Raw genomic sequence first — 20,976 nt, 5'->3', positions numbered from 1 at the left:
CTGCAAGAGTGGCAGCTGACATCAAGGCTAAGAGTGGGCTAACGCCATATTGAGTTTCACCATTACCGATGGAGAGCGTCGCTAACTTGTAAGTCATTTTCAGCCAGGTGTCCGGATATTTTTGATGGAAAATTATATATAATATGTGATTCTGCCGATATGAAGGTCTAACTGTTTTCTTCACTTTCTGAAATTAGCATTATGTTGCAGCTATGCACCACTCAAGCACGAGAATTCAGTATCATATTACAAATTTCCGCATGCCATGATACTTCAAAAGAGACAAATGCGTTTCAAATTATGTAAGTATTACGGAATAGCTATAGTAGTTTAGAGAGAGATAACAGGTGGATTCATCTCTTTCATAACGACGATAATAACAAACAAATTTGTAAGTAAGAAGTCAATAACAGTAAGCAAAGCTTAAAGAACCATCTTTATCAGTAACGTTACTAAGAATATTTGCAGTAAATACGAAAATCTATTCCGACACTCAGGCGATTCCCGTAATATCGTATGTAATGACTCATGTATGGTTTAATTTACGTCCATCATCTTTGCGTGTCTTGACAAAATTTTGCCAGTAATACGACTTCGGTAGTAAAATATTCCATCTGTCCATGACCGTCAGCTTCTCTATCGAGTTTTGTGAATGTGTTACTGCATCAGAGGTAATCCGTTCGAGCCGCGACAGATATCTTTTCAAGAATTTTCCAATTATTACAGTAGTGACAATAGGCCTACCGGCATGGTTTGCGGTGACAGGTTCCGTAATGTCACTATGTATATGGCACCCTATTATTAAATTTTTTCCCGAAATGATACTTTTCAACATTTAAAAGGTGTTCACGACAGTCTCAGTAGTACATATTCCAGATTTTGAAAAATTTTGATGTTAATTTTTAGTTTTTTGATCGTTTTTCAACTCCAAGGATACTATTCACTTATAGCTGCAAACACAATTCTTGTACTTATTTTTGCGACACTTAACTATGTTTGGCAACGGCCTTGCCGCAGTGGATACACCGGTTCCCGTGAGATCACCGAAGTTAAGCGCTGTTGGGCGTGGGCAGCGCTTGGATGGGTGACCATCCAGCCGCCATGCGCTGTTGCTATCTTTCGGGGTGCACTCAGCCTCGTGATGCTAATTGAGGAGCTACTCGACCGAATAGTAGCGGCTTCGGTCAAGAATACGATCATAACGACCGGGAGAATGGTGTGCTGACCCCACGCCCCTCCTATCCGCATCCTCATCGGAGGATGACGCGGCGGTCGGATGGTCCCGGTAGGTCACTCGTGGCCTGAAGACGGAGTGCTTTAACTATGTTTAGTATAAACTGAAAGAGCTGATTGGTCAGTCTTCGGACTTTAGTGAATACTTTCAATGATTTCCTATGGAGTAGGAATTAAAGAGGCGTGCCAGGGAACTGTGTACTAAATGAAGTCAAATTAGAAAAATACGAGGGTCATTCGTTAAATAATACACTAATTTTATTTTGTTTTATTTTCACAGTCGTTAATAAATACAGCAAACTATCATTTTACCTGCTTCTAATTTGGAGTTTCCTCTGCACGTATGGGAAGTTTCAAAGAATTAAAACAGATAACAGGGCTGTAATGAACCATCAGAATGGCTTCTGCGCAAGACACTCGATACAGTCAGAGTGATTCAAATTAATTCTATTGCGGAAAAGGAAACTGTGGTGAACACTGATAAACGTTCGTGTGCAATGTACGGATATTGTTGTTAGGAGTATTGTCGGGCAATGAGTAAAGCGAGCTGAAGTGTCAGGAAGTGCCGAAACTGAGCTCCATGATCGGCCACATTGGGGACGTCCTGTCTCAGCCACTACTGCCTACATTACGAGTTGCACGGATGGCCTTATTTGTGCCGAGTGGCGCATCACAGCTCGGTAATCGCTCTACAGCTATTCGTGAACAATGGAAGTGCACGTGCAATGATTTAAAAGTCAATATCAGTTCCTGAATGCTCAAAGTAAAGCTGATTCATCTGAATTGTAAAAGCAGTTTCAGTCAAATGGAGAGGCCTTTCTGTCACGTATCGTTACAAGCGACTACACCTGTGTGCATCACTTTGAGCCGGAAACAAAATAGGCAGCAGCTGTAGCGGCACCATGCGCAGTTATCAAAAGGGAAGAAATTCAGGGCACCTACTTCTGCTGACGAAGATATGATGATACTGTTTTGGTGCAGCGATTGTATCAGTTACGTGGACATATTTCCGAATGGCTAATAATTAATTCAGAGGCGTATGTGAAGACTCTGAACAAACTCAAGAACTGTATCCGACGTTTTCGGTGAGACAAGAATCTGAAAGAAATCTTGATCTAGCACGATGTTACGCGACCGTTTTTCCCCAAAACTGCCCCATAATTAATACGAAGTCAGAATTAAAGAGTCTAATCATATCAAAATAATAATCTCCACTGATTAATGAGATGTATATCAGTACCAGTGATTGAACGTGTCTAATGAACGTGGTTTACATTTTACAGGAACTGTATGGTTCGCGTAAGTAAGACGCCACTCCGAAATCATACTCTGATGAGCTGCAATCAAGCAGCAGGTGCAATCAGGTCACGTGGGCAGACAGGCGAGCCACCCCCGCCTTTCGTCCCCTCCTACCCCCTCCTCTGACGTCCGCAAACGCGTTCCCAGGAGGACGAGTGGGCACCCACTGTGTCTCTTGGCTGGCCAACCTTCCTTTGAGGAGACGCTGCAGGATGGCGGTCACTGAAGTCACAATAGCATTTTTCGTGGGGCCACCAGCAGAGGCTGTTTCATAACTCGAATGTGGAAGGAGGAAAATGTAGTTTTACATAGGTCAGTAGAGGACGCATTTTAGGGAAAAACTTAGGAAACCGGACTTTACTCGAAATACACCACCTGCAGAAAATAAGATCGAAACGTGGAGTGGGAATCCATAGTCAGGCCACCTTTGTAAAAGTGAGTCATGTGGGCCCAGGCACTGCAAAAACCGAAAGTTTAACACAACACAAGAGTCACTAGGATTGGCTAACGAAAAGAAATTAACACTCGAGGACACACCTCATTGACCATAGATTAAGGCAGAAAGAGAGAGAAGGTATGCTGTTATTTAGCAGTTACAGAGAGGATCAGCTTCTTCCCGCTCGGGATTAGCCGAGCGGTCTAAGGAGCTGCAGTCATGGACTGTGCGGCTGGTCCCGGCGGAGGTTAGAGTCCTCCCTCGGGCATGGGTGTGTGTGTTTGTCCTTAGGATAATTTAGGTTAAGTAGTGTGTAAGCTTAGGTACTGATGACCTTATCAATTAAGTCCCATAAGGTTTCACACACATTTGAACATTTGAAAAAGTAATTTCGTGGGTGTGGTACAAAATTACCGCCTTTGTGATGTCAACAATGATGACAAGGCTGTCAAGACGTAATCCCTCTGGCTGTGTCTTGAACACCAAAAAGAAAGATGCGACTTCTGTCGACTGCTCGCACTGCCAAAGAACATTCCATCTACTGTCTGTCACAATTTGAATACATTTTAATCGTTGAAAGACTTCGCCAATGGCCTTGCCGCAGTGGTAACACCGGTTTCCGTCTCATCAACGATGTTAAACGCTGTCGGGCTTGGCTAGCAATTGCATGGGCGACCGTCCGTGTCTGCCTGGCGTTGTTGGCAAGTGGGGTGCACTCGGTTTTGAAGTAACTGTGACTAGTTACACGTAACTCGACAAAATTTTAATTCTTATTAGTCTTTAATGAAGTGACTGGTAGAAACACCATTATAATAGTCTTACCACCAACTTCTGCGAAGGATACACGTTGTTTATTTATTTCACTCTCTCTTTTGCGTTTCAGTGTCGCTCTCGGCCTCGCCTTGGAAGCCATCCACCCGCAATACTTAGCGGGTAATCGTCATCTCTACCCCTGCGTTCAGTCTAGTATCCGCGGCATACAGCCCAGCCTCCACAGGGCCTCCCGTAAGCAGCCATAGGTCGCAGAAGATAGCAATAGGGGTCGCTACAAACATGCACCTCTTGCTGCATCCGCTGCAAATTCGAATCCTTTAGGAGATTTCTAGCCCTCTGCCACGCGAGTATTTCTGCACGCAGGAGCCAACTACAGGCAACCCGTCTTCGCTAGCCAGCAACTGGTGTCCCGTCGTCGTTTGGATACCGATCTAGTTGCACGTCGCCTTCGCTGCCCGGACGGCTGCACTCCCGCGACCTATGCTTCCAAGCATTTGTATTCTGAGCCGTGGACAAATCGTCCTGCTCGTGAGATAGGACTTTGAATACTTACTTGGTGTGGAGATAGTCTTTTCATCAGTTAAGAGAATGTAACCTACGCTCTCAAGAATCTCGCTTTGTTGAAGAACACTTGATTGTGATGAACTTCTCCTTCACTTACTCTCGTCAACACACGCTCACGCACAAAGATCCAGTCTGGGCTAAGAATTCTGTCTATGGACGTATCCGGTGGCTTCCTGATACTGTCTCCTGTCTTCTTGGCCGTGCAGTGCTCCGGGTTAACCTCCTAGATGGCACCTACTGCCGCTGGCACCTCAATGAGACCCGCCCCGGACGTGGTTCCCTTTCTTCACCAGATTCTACATCTACATCTACATGGATAGTCGGTAAATCACATTTAAGTGCCTGGCAGGGGGTTCATCGAACCACCTTCACAATTCTCTATTATTCCAATCTCGTATAGCGCGCGGAAAGAATGAACAAATATATCTTTCCGTATGAGCTCTGATTTCCCTTATCTTATCATGGTGATCGTTCCTCCCTATGTAGGTCGGTGCCAACAAAATATTCTCGTTTTCGTATGAGAAAGTCTGTGATTGGGATTTCGTGAGAAGATTCCGTCGCAACGAAAAACGCCTTTCTTTTAATGGTGTCCAGCCATAATCGTGTATCGTTTCTGTGACACACCCATAATTCACGATAATACAAAACGTGCTGCCTTTCTTTGAACTTTTTCGACATACTTCGTCAGCCCTCTCTGGTGAGGATCCCACATCGCGCAGCCGTGTTCTAAAAGAGGACGGACAAGTGTAGTGTAAACAGTCTCCTTAATAGTCATGTTACATTTCCTAAATGTCGTGTCAATAAAACTCAGTCTTTGGTTAGCCTTCCCCACAACATTTCCCATGTGTTCCTTCCAGTTTAAGTTGTTGGTAACTGTAATAGCTAGGTATTTAGTTGAATTTACGGCTCTTAGATGAGACTCATTTATCGTGTAACCGAAGTTTAATGAGATCCTTTTAGCACTCATGTGGATGACCTCACACTTTTCGTTATTTAGGGTGAACTCCCACTTTTCGCACTATTCATATATCTTTTCTAAATCTTTTTGCAGTTTGTATTGATCTTCTAATGGCTTTATTAGTCCATAAACGACAGCGTCATCTACAAACAACCGAAGACGGCTGGTCAGATTGTGTCACAAATCGTTTATATAGATAAGGAACAGCAAAGGGCCTATAACACTAACTTGGGAAACGCCAGATATCACTTCTGTTTCACTCGATGACTTTCCGTCAATTACTACGAGCTGTGACCTCTCTGACAGGAAATCACATTTCCAGTCAAATTACTGAGACGATATTCCATAAGCACGCAGTTTCACTACGAGCCACTTGTGTGGTACAGGGTCAAAAGCCTTCCGGAAATCCAGAAATACGGAATGGATCTGAAATCCCTTTTCTATAGCACTCAACACTTCATCTGAATAAAGAGCTAGTTGTGTAAGTCTCTTCCACCTTTCTGTGTTCCAAATGAACGGGACACACTGGTGTAATAGATTGAAAGATCCGCCTCAGTTGCGCAAATTTTCTGAGGCGGATCTTTCAATATATTAATATATCACAGTTGCTGACGGGGCTGCAGTGGTGTCCCTTGCGGACATCGAGCACCTGGTGTTGTCTCCTTCCAATATGTCACATTGCCAGGCATCAACTCCAGTCGCTCCCATGGACGTCGAGCCTCAAGGGTCCTTGTTGCGACCCAGCAACGGCCACAGAGACAGCGACGTCATTGATGACTCGGACACTTGCTTCCGCCTCTCCTTCACCGCTTTCCACGTATGAGGGGTTGGGGGGAGGGGGTGAGAGATATGACTCTTGGCTTCCCCATCGACGCCGACACCCAGCAACGCATCTAAACTTAGCGCTTTATCATCAGCTCGACCCCTGCGTTCAGACTGGCTTCTGCAGTGTACAGCCCAGCCTCCAGGAGTCTCACAGTAACCAGCCTGAGGTCACAGAAGATAGCAACAGGGGATGCCCGAGACATGCATATTTTGCTCCATTCGCCGCAACTTCGATAGCCAATAGGAAAATTGTAACCTTCAGCCAAGCGAGTATTTTTGCCCGTGCGGAACATGTAGAGACAGCTCCGTCTTCCACCCAGCGACTGACGTACCACTACTTGGACACCGATTCAGATCGGACGTCACCGGACGGCTGCACTCCTGCGTCTTGGGGTCCGAGCCTTGGTGTTCTGCACAGTGGACAAGTCTTGTCTTTGAATACGTACTTAGTTTGGAAACAGACTTCTCATCGCTTAAGAGAACATAACTAAGATCTTAAGATCCTATTCTCGTTCCGCTGAAGAATAATTGTTTGCGACGAACCTCTCCTTCGCACTACTAAAGAGAATTTCTGGCGAACGTCTATTTCCATGTGTTGTACTGCCAGATAGAAGACTGTTTCTGTTCGAAGTTTACTTGTTCAAATAAACAAAGTTTAGTTACATCTACTTGTTAGGTTGTGGAAGCATTCCGAGTGAGGAATGGTACACGTCTATCCCATTGTACGAATTCCTTTGGTTTTTTCATGATTTGCAAAATTTATTTTATTTTAACTTTCAGGCCAGATGCTCTTCCAGCCACTACATTCTCAGGGAACTCTGTGTGGAGAGAAGTTGTGTGTGCCAGGCGTGTCTGAATCAGTACGCGAGGTGGCGCAGTGGTCAGCACACTCGAATTACAAACTGGAGGTTGATGGTTCAAATCCGCGTCAAGCCGTCCAGGTGATGGCTTTCCGTGACTTCTGTAAGCCGCTTTAAACAGAGTCCGGTATGCTTCCTTGTAAAGGATATTCCTATTTTCTTCCCCATCCTCAAAACAGTCTGAGCTTGATCTCTGTCCCCTAATTATCTAGATGTGGACGGAAATTTATTACTTCATCGCATAGACTTTATTCCATCAATTATAACAATTTAACTGTTAGTGCGTGGTATTTTGTAGTGCATAAATTGGGAACCAGCCCAGCATTTGTGTAAATGTACGTGTGAAACAGTTTAACAATCCTAAAGACGGGGAGTCACTGTAAACCGCCAACAATTGTTAATCCGCATGTGCTGAGTTGATCCACCACAACCCTGCCCCATAGTCTGACTCGCTGCACTTTAGTTATGTGTATGATGGGGTACTGTAAATCATAACAGCGTTGTGACATACTTTACGATTTTTTTAAAAAAAAGCCACGTAAGCTCATCATTTTATTAATATCGCTGTTCTTCTATGATGTAGTTATTCTTCATTTATTAAATGCAATGTTGTTTCATCAGAATTTTACCAAATAAGTCGTATAGAACTGTAACTATTACAGTGGAATTTTGTGACAGTTGCATTTCTACTTAACCTGCTCGTATATTTAGGGCTGTTCGAAAATTGTAACTGTGGAGGTCATCTGTGGGACAGATAACTGCATACAAGGAAGTTTGCTGAGAGAGAATGCCATAAACAATCTTCACTATAAAATTAATGATAATATTATGTTGCAATACATGAGTAGCAACATTCTAAATAAAACACAGAATAAACCTCAAAATTTAACCATTCCGGTAAGTACCAGAATATTTCGTTTGTTCCTTGCTTTGGGACGTATTCACTGAAGAGCCAAAGAAACTGGTACACCTGCCTAATATCGTGTTGGGCCCCGCGAGCACGCAGGAGTGTCGGAACACGACGTGGCATGGACTCGACTAATGTCTGAAGTGGTGCTGGGGGGAACTGATACCATGAATCCTTCATGGTTGTCCATAAACCGTAAGAGAAGGGGGTGGAGATCTTCTCTGAACAGCACGTTGTGAGACATCCCAGATATGCTCAATAATGTCCATGTCTGGGAAGTTTGGTGGCCGATGGAAGTGTTCAGACTCAGAAGAGTGTTCCTGGAGCCACTCTGTAGCAGTTATGGACGTCTGATGTGTCGCATTGTCCTGCTGCAGTTTCGCAAGACCGTTGGAATTCACAATAGACATGAATGGTTGCAGGTGATCAGACACGATGCTTACGTACGTGCCACCTGTCGGAGTCGTATCTAGACGTATCAGAGATCCCATATCACTGCAATTTCACACGCCACACACCATAGCAGAGCCTCCACCAGCTTGAACAGTCCCTTCCTGACATGCAGGGCCCATGGATTCATGAGGTTGTCGCCGTACCCGTACACGTCCATGCGCTCGATATAATTTGAAACCAGACTCGTCCGACCAGACAACATGTTTCCAATCATCAACAGTCCAATGACGATGTCGACGGGCACAGGCGACGCGTAAATCCTTGTGTCGTGCTGTCATCATTAAAGTTACACGACTTCGAAAGCCCATATCGATGATGTTTCGTTGAATGGTTCCCACGCCGATACTTGTCGATGGCCCAGCACTCAAATCTGCAGCAACTTGCGGAAGGGTTGCACATCTGTGAGGTTGAACGACTCCCTTTGGTCCCGTTATTGCAGGATCTTGGTTCAAATTTGGTTCAAATGGCTCTGAGCGCTATGGGACTTAACACCTATGGTCATCAGTCCCCTAGAACTTAGAACTACTTAAACCTAACTAACCTAAGGACAGCACACAACACCCAGTCATCACGAGGCAGAGAAAATCCCTGACCCCGCCGGGAATCGAACCCGGGATCCCGGGCGTGGGAAGCGAGAACGCTACCGCACGACCACGAGCAGCGGACTTGCAGGATATTTTACCGGTCGCAGCGATGTCGGAGATTTGATGTTTTACCGGATTCCTGATATCCACAGTACATTCGAGAAGTGGTCGTACGGGAAAATCCCTACTTCATCTCTCCTCGGAGATGCTGTGTCCCATCACTCTTGCACCGACTATAACACTACGTTTAAACTCAGGTAAATCGTGATAACCTGCCATTTTAGCAGCAGTAAACGATCTAACAATTACGCCATACACTTGTTTTCTTATACTGGCGTTGTAGACAGCAGTTTCGTATTCTGCCTGCTTACATATTTCTGTACTTGAATACGCATGCCTATACCAGTTTCGTAGACGCTTCTGTGTATTTTACAAACTATTTCCTCATTTTTGTACCAGTTTTATCTTTTGTTGTCGGCTATATACAGGTTTTCCCCACTGACTCCGTATCATTCATAATTTTGATTATTACACCCAAATAATGTCCTCCTTCATGTTTCACCAACACATAGCTCCCCACTGTCTTATCTTCTTCCTTGAAACCCTCAGTTTCTTCCGCGACATCAACTTCATAGACTGAATGTTGAAACGACCTGTAATCTGATTCAGCACACATTACATCGTCTTCGTCACTTTCACCAGAGCTGCAAGTGATGCGATGAGCTGCCTTCTTTTTTAACTTCATACTTGTGTCAGCAGAGGGTGGGTTCTGCCCACTTGAAGATTTAGCAGTAGAATACTCTGCTGATGTGCATCACTGATCGGATGCTCTTTGCTGGGGTGACATTGACTCGTTTTCTCCTTAATATCAGCTTTCTCTGTGTCATGTCGGCTGTTTTTCAGCTAGGTGCTCTAAAGACTTGTCACTTACTTCTCTTTGTAAGAGTTCACAATCTTCTTGATTATTTAATTAATCTTCTTGATTTTGGATTACGTCCACATTTCTTAAACCTCGCACCCAAATTTTAACCTTTACTCTCGTCAACTTTCTCCACGAGTTTCATTAAGGAAGTTGGAAACTCCTGTTTAGGCATTGTTGCACACCATATAGCAACTAGAGACTTTTCCAATCTGTTAACAGTACTTTCCGGTGTCTATTGAGTGGTCGGAAGAATGCCACATACAATTGCTGCAACAACTGTGTAGCATTTGGTAGCAAAGCTATGAAACGGATGTTATGTTGCAAGCACTGTCGAATAACTTCAACATTCAGGTGGGAGTTCAAATCATCGCCAGTTAATGCCTTTGTCGTTCCTTGCCTTCTCAGGACAGGAAGCAAAATGTTCATAAAAAATCTTCAGATTACTGTAGTCGAAACATTCCGATGAAGTGCTATTTTACCTAGCATCCAAAGGGCCATTTTCAGTCCACGTGCTCCATATATGTTTACACTGTGGCCAATGCAAACAGAAGCAACCTCAGCATCAGTATTATTACAGGACTTAATGGAAATACAGGGTTAGAGGCATCCTTACTTTCTCGGGATATTTAGCGCCCCTCTTTGTAATGGTTTTAATGTATTCAGGAGCATCCACAGGATTATTCTCGTTGCAATTCCAGGTACTGGAACTTGGAACGCATCCAAGTTCAGAACAGAGATGATCAAAGTATCTGTTTACATTTTCACCAACACCAATCCTAGCAATCAATATGTTCTGAGAAAATCTCAGAGTTAGGGTACTATGAAGAGTCATAAATGCATTTTGCCACTTCGTTCCAGGAAAATTATTTCTAAAAATTTCGACTTTTCTTCCCCACGGACGACATATGTTTTCACTATACGTCTGTGACAGGAAACCCAAATGTACATAGTTAAACAATGAAAAACGAACAGTTCGTCTTCTGTTTACAAAATACGGTAGGCCGACCTAGAGTCAAGGGATGTTTATTTTTTATTATCGTCCGTAGTGTTTTCCAGTGTACGCCAAACCTGAAAAAAAAATATCCAATTCACAACGCAATCCAACAACTAAACCTGTAAACCGAAACAGGAGTTACGCTAATATCTACAAATTTATTTCTCAGCTACATTCCGTATAGGTAACGTACATGATTTAACCTCATTAAGTACTTCCTGCAAATTGTCTGTTGTATAATAGCTGTACTGCTATGAGCCGATTCTTCTTGTTTATTTTGGAGCCTCTTTATGATCTGAATATGGGAAGAAACCCAGAAATATAGGTCAATCCTAAAATAACTGTGACATGTAGTACTACAGGACAATTTTGCTACAGCGCCATTGTATCACAACGCTGTACCATGTTTCTTCACATTTTTAGCGTACGCATAAGAAATGTAAGAAGGATATGCATTGCATCTCAGATTTTTAACTCAGATGGTCTCAACAAGTAGTACTTTAAAGTCACCTTCACTACGCTGATCTGCTTACTTCCTTCTCACAAAACCAAAGTTTCGAGAGAACGCTCTTTAGTGTCTTTAGCCGTGCTAAGCACTATCTTTGTGAGACATTTGTAGCAGACCCAGGTTATTTCCAGCTGCTCTAGGAAATGGCGGCTCTAAAGATGCATGTAGGCATCACAGCTCTTAAAGTTTGAAGTATCTGGAATATACGCGATATTTAAATACACTCCTGGAAATTGAAATAAGATCACCGTGAATTCCTTGTCCCAGGAAGGGGAAACTTTATTGACACATTCCTGGGGTCAGATACATCACATGATCTCACTGACAGAACCACAGGCACATAGACACAGGCAACAGAGCATGCACAATGTCGGCACTAGTACAGTGTATATCCACCTTTCGCAGCAATGCAGGCTGCTATTCTCCCATGGAGACGATCGTAGAGATGCTGGATGTAGTCCTGTGGAACGGCTTGCCATGCCATTTCCACCTGGCGCCTCAGTTGGACCAGCGTTCGTGCTGGACGTGCAGACCGCGTGAGACGACGCTTCATCCAGTCCCAAACATGCTCAATGGGGGACAGATCCGGAGATCTTGTGGGGCAGGGTAGTTGACTTACACCTTCTAGAGCACGTTGGGTGGCACGGGATACATGCGGACGTGCATTGTCCTGTTGGAACAGCAAGTTCCCTTGCCGGTCTAGGAATGGTAGAACGATGGGTTCGATGACGGTTTGGAAGTACCGTGCACTATTCAGTGTCCCCTCGACGATCACCAGTGGTGTACGGCCAGTGTAGGATATCGCTCCCCACACCATGATGCCGGGTGTTGGCCCTGTGTGCCTCGGTCGTATGCAGTCCTGATTGTGGCGCTCACCTGCACGGCGCCAAACACGCATACGACCATCATTGGCACCAAGGCAGAAGCGACTCTCATCGCTGAAGACGTCCCTCCATTCACGCCTGTCGCGACACCACTGGTGGCGGGCTGCACGATGTTGGGGCGTGAGCGGAAGACGGCCTAACGGTGTGCGGGACCGTAGCCCAGCTTCATGGAGACGGTTGCGAATGGTCCTCGCCGATACCCCAGGAGCAACAGTGTCCCTAATTTGCTGGGAAGTGGCGGTGCGGTCCCCTACGGCACTGCGTAGGATCCTACGGTCTTGGCGTGCATCCGTGCGTCGCTGCGGTCCGGTCCCAGGTCGACGGGCACGTGCACCTTCCGCCGACCACTGGCGACAACATCGATGTACTGTGGAGACCTCACGCCCCACGTGTTGAGCAATTCGGCGGTACGTCCACCCGGCCTCCCGCATGCCCACTATATGCCCTCGCTCAAAGTCCGTCAACTGCACATACGGTTCACGTCCACGCTGTCGCGGCATGCTACCAGTGTTAAAGACTGCGATGGAGCTCCGTATGCCACGGCAAACTGGCTGACACTGACGGCGGCGGTGCACAAATGCTGCGCAGCTGGCGCCATTCGACGGCCAACACCACGGTTCCTGGTGTGTCCGCTGTGCCGTGCGTGTGATCATTGCTTGTACAGCCCTCTCGCAGTGTCCGGAGCAAGTACGGTGGGTCTGACACACCGGTGTCAATGTGTTCTTTTTTCCATTTCCAGGAGTGTACATCGTACATGGTATAAGTGGCCCAAACTTCACTACGGTTTACGGTACACTATAAAAATCACGGTATTCCAAGTTCCGAAAAGAACTGTAAGAAAGTTTTTATCCGTTAACATGCCGTAGAAATTATCTCAATGATATTAAATGAGGTTTCATCTCAGTCTTGAGTAAGCGGAAACTCGTATTGCGTGGATAGCCATGAGACATTGACCACGGAGAGCGACAAATGTGCGTTACGTGTAGACGATACGTACAGATGACAGTAATGTGTGTGTATGTGTGTGTGTACTTGTGTGTGTGTGTGTGTGTGTGTGTGTGTGTGTGTGTGTGTGTGTGTGTGTATATGTGTGTATTTGCGTTGTATGACGATGAGAGAAGGTAGTAGAAGAAACGCTTTGCTGGAATACAGCCTAATCTTAACTGGACTACCGACACCAAAGGCACCCCCAAGCTTAATGTCCCCAACCCAATGGGCAGATCAGCACCAAGAGTGTCACATATCCACTCTCCACGAGAGACTGCGGATGGAATTTAATCCAGGACATTGCTGCAGAGACTGGTGATGAAGAACATTACACCTCCATCCCTTCCGTCCTTTATCGATGAAGCAAAGGGAAAACAGCCAAGATACGTAATATACCCAACCGCTTACTCATGCTACTCCTGGTCACGAACGACGTTGATTAATTGCATTGATTTGATGGGTGAGCGGTGTATTCAGCGAGGCAAGACCACTGTCTCAATCTTCAATGATAAAGCGATGTATACATCTGACAACCTATCGCCAAGATTGATAATTTACAAATGCTAACGGAATTGTGACTCACACCTGATAATTCAAAAATTATTATTATCAAGTTATTACAAGACGTAATGCGCTGCAGGACTACATCAATATGAAACTAGTAAAGTCTGCTAATTAAATTTTTTTACAATGTATCATGACAAGGCAAAATTTGCCAATAGCATATGGTAATGGACTTTCCAACAGTGAAATTACAATTAAATAATGTGGATCCCAGCTTCAACATGGTAACGGGGAATGGAATTTTTGACGATGGTAATGTTGTGCAGGAGCCATAACTGATTGTCTACAACTGATATGATCAATGTTTTCAATATAAAAGTGGAATAAGGATCGACTTACAGAATATACAGGTTGAATCAACGCATGTAGTTATAAAAAGTTAAAATACATAGTTACTGAACCCTCCTGCCTGCTGATTGCAACTTGTCACCTGTTTTCCGAGAGACAATGGCTCACAACATGGGCGCTTTGCACTATAGTGGATCTTACTGAGGTCAGTGTGTGATAATGGTCGTTGATACCGACAGTTGGCGGTTAACTGAACCATTCAGTGCATGGCATTCCATCTGGTCCAGTATGGAGAGTGAAATCAATCAACGAGAGGTCATTTTGCAGTGTGTAATTTCTCCTTCTTACAACATATAAGGTAGTGCCTATTGTCGATATGAAGGTGGGACCGAAGACGAATACTTGAATACGTACTGGAGATTGCTGCCTTCAGTTTGCAAGATGGCACCTCCGTGTACAGTTACAATGGCCCATTAGTTACAACGTTGTAGTGCACGCATGTTCTCGTTCCTACAGTACACAAGTGATACCTTTTATCAAAGCGTCAAAGCAGACACTACGTAGTGCTGTGGAACTACCTGCGCAAAGTGCACCAGGCGACACTTGCTTCAACTGTGACGACACACCCACGACGACCACTTGGAAATATTCCGATCTGTACTGCCTGCAGAATCTGTGTTAGTTAACTTGCTGCCCATAATTGAGAGCATACTGTTGTATAAATAAATATGTGTGATACTGTATGTTCCATTAATAAGGATGCAGAATATTCAGACTCATGTTCCGACTGCCACCAAGACGTTCGGCGAAATAATCATGGTACTTCACTTTACACTAACAAAAGAACTGATTTTATTTTAATTATTCACTTATTATGTACTTATCAGGTCATGTGAGAAAATGTTACACAAAGCTATTTGTAATGGGCGATTCATTAAATAGTTACCAGAATTCTGATTCGGGCAGTCATAAAGTAATGGAACTGCAGCAAAGAACTACTGTAAAAGTTAAAGGGAGTGTCCCGCTTAAATCTGACGGCATGTGATTTGTCATTTTTCTCTGTTGTGCTGGAAGCATACTGAAAGTGAAACATGCTGAATACTGCACACCTTTAAGCACAATGTTTCAATAAGCTTTATCGAAGTGCAAATCGTTTTTCCGTCTAGTGCTCACTGAATGAATTTTGCAGTCTCTTTTGAATGAATAAACATTGTTAACAACAGAACTGAAGATGCAATGTACATACAAAGATGCCAGAGGCAGTATTTCGAAACAGCTGGACAAAGGCGTATACATAGATTATAAACTACCACTGTTAATCTGCCAGACAGCCCTTTTCTGGACGAAGAATATTCTTGGTGAGTACACATAAAACACAGTTCTAGATAAGATAATAGACTATGAAACCTTCGCGTTTCATTGCCGGGTAAAGTGTAGATTATTCTTGTAATTAAGAAATCAACATTCAGTTTCTGTCAAGACCTTGAACGTGATACTTCCAGGAAACCTTAATTTTACCCTTAGCTTTAATAGTTTAATCTGATCGATTTCAGTAACTGTTTGGCTACCTTAAGAGAGGAAAATTTTGCTATTACAAGATTTTCGCGTCAGAAACGGTATGCGCTGCGTTTTGTTGCAGTTAAATGTGCTGATGTTACCGGGTATCCTCTATTAGTTCAATCATTAGCATTATATTCCACGTATTTCTTAATAGCACTTGTGCCAGCTGCGAAGAGAAAATTGGTTGAATAATCATTGGTTTCTGTTGGCAGATCGTTGATTTGTTTGTAGATCATTGATACATAGTAATACACTCCTGGAAATTGAAATAAGAACACCGTGAATTCCTTGTCCCAGGAGGGGGAAACTTTATTGACACATTCCTGGGGTCAGATACATCACATGATCTCACTGACAGAACCACAGGCACATAGACACAGGCAACAGAGCATGCACAATGTCGGCACTAGTACAGTGTATATCCACCTTTCGCAGCAATGCAGGCTGCTATTCTCCCATGGAGACGATCGTAGAGATGCTGGATGTAGTCCTGTGGAACGGCTTGCCATGCCATTTCCACCTGGCGCCTCAGTTGGACCAGCGTTCGTGCTGGACGTGCAGACCGCGTGAGACGACGCTTCATCCAGTCCCAAACATGCTCAATGGGGGACAGATCCGGAGATCTTGTGGGGCAGGGTAGTTGACTTACACCTTCTAGAGCACGTTGGGTGGCACGGGATACATGCGGACGTGCATTGTCCTGTTGGAACAGCAAGTTCCCTTGCCGGTCTAGGAATGGTAGAACGATGGGTTCGATGACGGTTTGGAAGTACCGTGCACTATTCAGTGTCCCCTCGACGATCACCAGTGGTGTACGGCCAGTGTAGGATATCGCTCCCCACACCATGATGCCGGGTGTTGGCCCTGTGTGCCTCGGTCGTATGCAGTCCTGATTGTGGCGCTCACCTGCACGGCGCCAAACACGCATACGACCATCATTGGCACCAAGGCAGAAGCGACTCTCATCGCTGAAGACGTCCCTCCATTCACGCCTGTCGCGACACCACTGGTGGCGGGCTGCACGATGTTGGGGCGTGAGCGGAAGACGGCCTAACGGTGTGCGGGACCGTAGCCCAGCTTCATGGAGACGGTTGCGAATGGTCCTCGCCGATACCCCAGGAGCAACAGTGTCCCTAATTTGCTGGGAAGTGGCGGTGCGGTCCCCTACGGCACTGCGTAGGATCCTACGGTCTTGGCGTGCATCCGTGCGTCGCTGCGGTCCGGTCCCAGGTCGACGGGCACGTGCACCTTCCGCCGACCACTGGCGACAACATCGATGTACTGTGGAGACCTCACGCCCCACGTGTTGAGCAATTCGGCGGTACGTCCACCCGGCCTCCCGCATGCCCACTATATGCCCTCGCTCAAAGTCCGTCAACTGCACATACGGTTCACGTCCACGCTGTCGCGGCATGCTACCAGTGTTAAAGACTGCGATGGAGCTCCGTATGCCACGGCAAACTGGCTGACACTGACGGCGGCGGTGCACAAATGCTGCGCAGCTGGCGCCATTCGACGGCCAACACCACGGTTCCTGGTGTGTCCGCTGTGCCGTGCGTGTGATCATTGCTTGTACAGCCCTCTCGCAGTGTCCGGAGCAAGTATGGTGGGTCTGACACACCGGTGTCAATGTGTTCTTTTTTCCATTTCCAGGAGTGTAGTTTGTTAATACTGGTAAATTTCCATGAAAGAAAGAACATTTTTGTGCCGCCCACATGGTTGGTATGCTTGCTTGTTCCAAGGATCGTATGACGAAGTACGGAGTACAATGGATTGTTGATGACTTTCTGAACCTGTCGGTGTGTCGACTGCGATGCAAATGGAGAAACCAAGTTTCGTGCTGTTAGTAAACATTTTCATTTGAAGAGTTGGGCTGCCGCACAAAACAAAACACAAATGAAACAAGATCACGCGGTCTCTGCACCATCGCTGAAGGTAATTTACTATTGTATTAATGAAATTAAACGTTGTCGGACAAGCACAGAAGATGAAGGGCGGTCCGGCCGTCCAATTGAGGTCATCGCAAAGGCATCCGTTGACATAATCCATATGGTGACGCAAGACCGCCGATTAAAAATTAGTGAGGTGACTGCGACTGTAGGCACCTCAACTGAGCGAGTGCATAATATCCTGTATGGAGAACTGAGTGTGAAGAAGCTTTGCGTGAGGTGGGTGCCGCGATTGCTCCCAGTCCACCAAAAGCACATTCGGCACAACAATTCAACACAATGTTTGGTGGTATTTAATTGCAATCTGGAAGACTTTTTGCGCCGATTTGCCACTGATGGCGAAACCTGAATCCATCTTACACAACATAGTGAAAACGACTGTCAGAAAAATGGAAAAAGTATGGTGAAAGAGCGCCGGAGAAGGCGAAAACCATTTCGTCAACTAGTATGGTGATGGTCATTACTTTTTGGGATTCCCAAGGCATAATCCTCATTGATTACTTGAAAAATGGCGGAACCCTAAGTAGACCCTATTATGGTTTATTCTTGCATCGTTTGACGCAACCCATGGCTGAAAATTGGCTAAAGTTGCTACCAAAAAAGATTCTCCTTCACCGGAATAATGCACCATGCCACACATCAGCGATAACAATGGCAACAGTGCATGAACTGGGTTTTGAGTTAGTTCGTCGTTCACTCTATTCACCAGAATTTGCCCTAAGTGACTTCTTCCTGTTCCCTAACTTGAAAGTTTAGCTTGCTGGGAAGAGATTCTTGTCAAATGAGGAAGTGATGATTACAATCAATGAATAGTTTGCATAGTCTGACAGAACCTATTTTTTCGATAGGATGAGAAAGCTGGACGATCGCTGAATGAAGTGTATATCCTCAAAGGAGACTATGTCGAGAAGCAACGTGAGCTGTTTACGTACCAAGCATTCTTTCTTGCTTTCTTACCATACTTATCGAACATTAACTTATATCAAGACGAGCAACGGAACCGGAACAGAACCCTTTGGTACCCCCATTTTCCGTAATCCGAACCTTAACCAGATTCAGATACCTCCCCTGTTTAATGAACCTGGATGATAAATTTACGTTTCTTACAGTCTAGATACGATGTGGAACGTTATTAAAATTTTCGCTAATCTCCCAAAGTTGCTAATGCAGAAGAATTTCATCGTTCAAACAATCAAATGCTTTTGTTAAATGAAATAAAATACCTACTGTCTTTCCATCTATAGCTTAATGCTGCTACTGCCTCACAGACAATAGAATAGATCTCATAGTCTGTCGATATTTGTGCTAATCATTCTGTCCTTCACTCAGTATCTATTCATGACATTCACTGGTGAAATACGAGGTGCATTCAAGTTCTAAGGCCTCTGATTCTTTTTCTCCGGACTGGAAAGAGATAGAAACATGCCCATTGTTTTAAAATGAGGCCGCGTTCATTGTCAATACGTCCCAGAGATGGCAGCACCGTACGGCAGATGGAATTTTACCGCCAGCGGCGAGAATGAGAACTGTTTTAAATACTTAAAATGGCGACATTTTCCTTACTTGAACAGCGTGCAATCATTCGTTTTCTGAATTTGCGTGATGTGAAACAAACTGAAATTCATCTACAGTTGAAGGAGACATGTGGTGATGGAGTTATGGATGTGTCGAAAGTGCGTTCGTGGGTGCGACAGTTTAATGAAGGCAGAACATCGTGTGACAACAAACCGAAACAACCTCGGGCTCGCACAAGCCGGTCTGACGACATGATCGAGAATGTGGAGAGAATTGTTTTGGGGGATCGCCGAATGACTGTTGAACAGATCGCCTCCAGAGTTGGCATTACTGTGGGTTCTGTGCACACAATCCTGCATGACGACCTGAAAATGCGAAAAGTGTCATCCAGGTGGGAACCACGAATGCTGACGGACGACCACATGGCTGCCCGTGTGGCATGTTGCCAAGCAATGTTGACGCGCAACGGCAGCATGAATGGGACTTTCTTTTCGTCGGTTGTGACAATGGATGAGACGTGGATGCCATTTTTCAATCCAGAAACAAAGCGCCAGTCAGCTCAATCCAAGCACACAGATTCACCGCCACGAAAAAAATTTCAGGTAACCGCCAGTGCTGAAAAAATGATGGTGTCCATGTTCTGGGACAGCGAGGGCGTAATCCTTACCCATTGGGTTCCAAAGGGCACTACGGTAACAGGTGCATCGTACGCAATTGTTTTGAAGCACAAATTCCTTCCTGCACTGCAACAAAAACGTCCTGGAATGGATGCGCAAGTGCTGTTTCACCAGGACAACGCACTCGCACATCGAGCTAACGTTACGCAACAGTTTCTTCGTGATAACAACTTTGAGGTGATTCCTCATGCTCCCTACTCACCTGACCTGGCTGCTAGTGACTTTTGGCTTTTTCCAACAATGAAAGACACTCTCCGTGGCCGCACATTCACCAGCCGTGCAGCTATTGCCTCAGCGATTTTCCAGTGGTCAAAACACACTCCTAAAGAAGCCTTCGCCGCTGCCATGGAATCATGGCGTCAGCGTTGTGAAAAATGTATACGTCTGCAGGGCGATTACGTCGAGAAGTAACGCCAGTTTCATCGATTTCGGGTGAGTAGTTAATTAGAAAAAAAAATCGTAGGCCTTAGAACTTGAATGCACCTCGTATGTTACTATGGCTTTGATAGGCAGTGATTCTCTTTTGTCTGGTGGTATTTTATTGACTCAGTGTAAAGTGACTACTGGAATCTCTCTTGTATCTGACGCCCGCTGGTAGCGAGCCGTGCTAATGCATGGCCCAGAAGAGAGGCGGCCATTGGAGGTCCGCGGCGGCTGCTGTCCTCCGCCAAGTGCGGCCATCAAGCGCTCGTTAGCTCGCCTCGCGATAACCCAGCCACCCGCGCAGTCGGCGCGACTTTTGTGAGCGCCTGCTTCACACAGCAGGCCGGCGAAACCCCAGACCAGCTCATTTTTTGTACTGTGAACCCTACAGGCATCACTCAGAAACATGGTCCAGTAACAGTGACCATATGGTGGTAGATTTCGCACCGTAACGCAGTAGGATCACTTGCAACTTACTGGTGCACCAACCGAAAAGAAGCTCATTTTACCCAAAACGATAATCCACACAACATACCAGAGTTGAACCATAATCAGTAAATCGTATCATGTTTGCCGATATTTTAGAAATTTTGCACGTAAAGATGCTGCAAACATGTAATTAGAATGGTTAGAGAACCAGAGCAGATCTCCATAAAATAAAAATTAATGTACAGAAATCAACTACGTAATATCTGATGTTTCCTATCATTATCCTGTCTGCTCTCCACACTTTGTGTCTGCTTTCTGGCTGCTGGTTATTCGCTTTAGCATATACAGCGTGTTTCATTTACCCTGACCACAACAAATAATGT

The 20,976-nt window shown here is 45.1% G+C and overlaps 1 protein-coding gene and 1 pseudogene across 2 annotated transcripts in view; one reads left to right on the top strand and one right to left on the bottom strand.

The window, feature by feature from the left end:
- Window positions 1–20,976, bottom strand: part of LOC126095172 (uncharacterized) — a 1,128,014-nt gene that overhangs the window by 388,003 nt on the left and 719,035 nt on the right. The gene's annotated exons all lie outside the window — the stretch shown is intronic.
- Window positions 999–1,115, top strand: LOC126096035 (5S ribosomal RNA; annotated as a pseudogene).

Source organism: Schistocerca cancellata, chromosome 8 (assembly GCF_023864275.1).
Source record: "Schistocerca cancellata isolate TAMUIC-IGC-003103 chromosome 8, iqSchCanc2.1, whole genome shotgun sequence".
In the NCBI taxonomy this organism is placed as follows: Eukaryota; Metazoa; Arthropoda; class Insecta; order Orthoptera; family Acrididae; genus Schistocerca; species Schistocerca cancellata.
The sequence above is the reverse complement of the archived record's forward strand: the minus strand, read 5'-3'. Positions and strand labels throughout refer to the sequence as shown.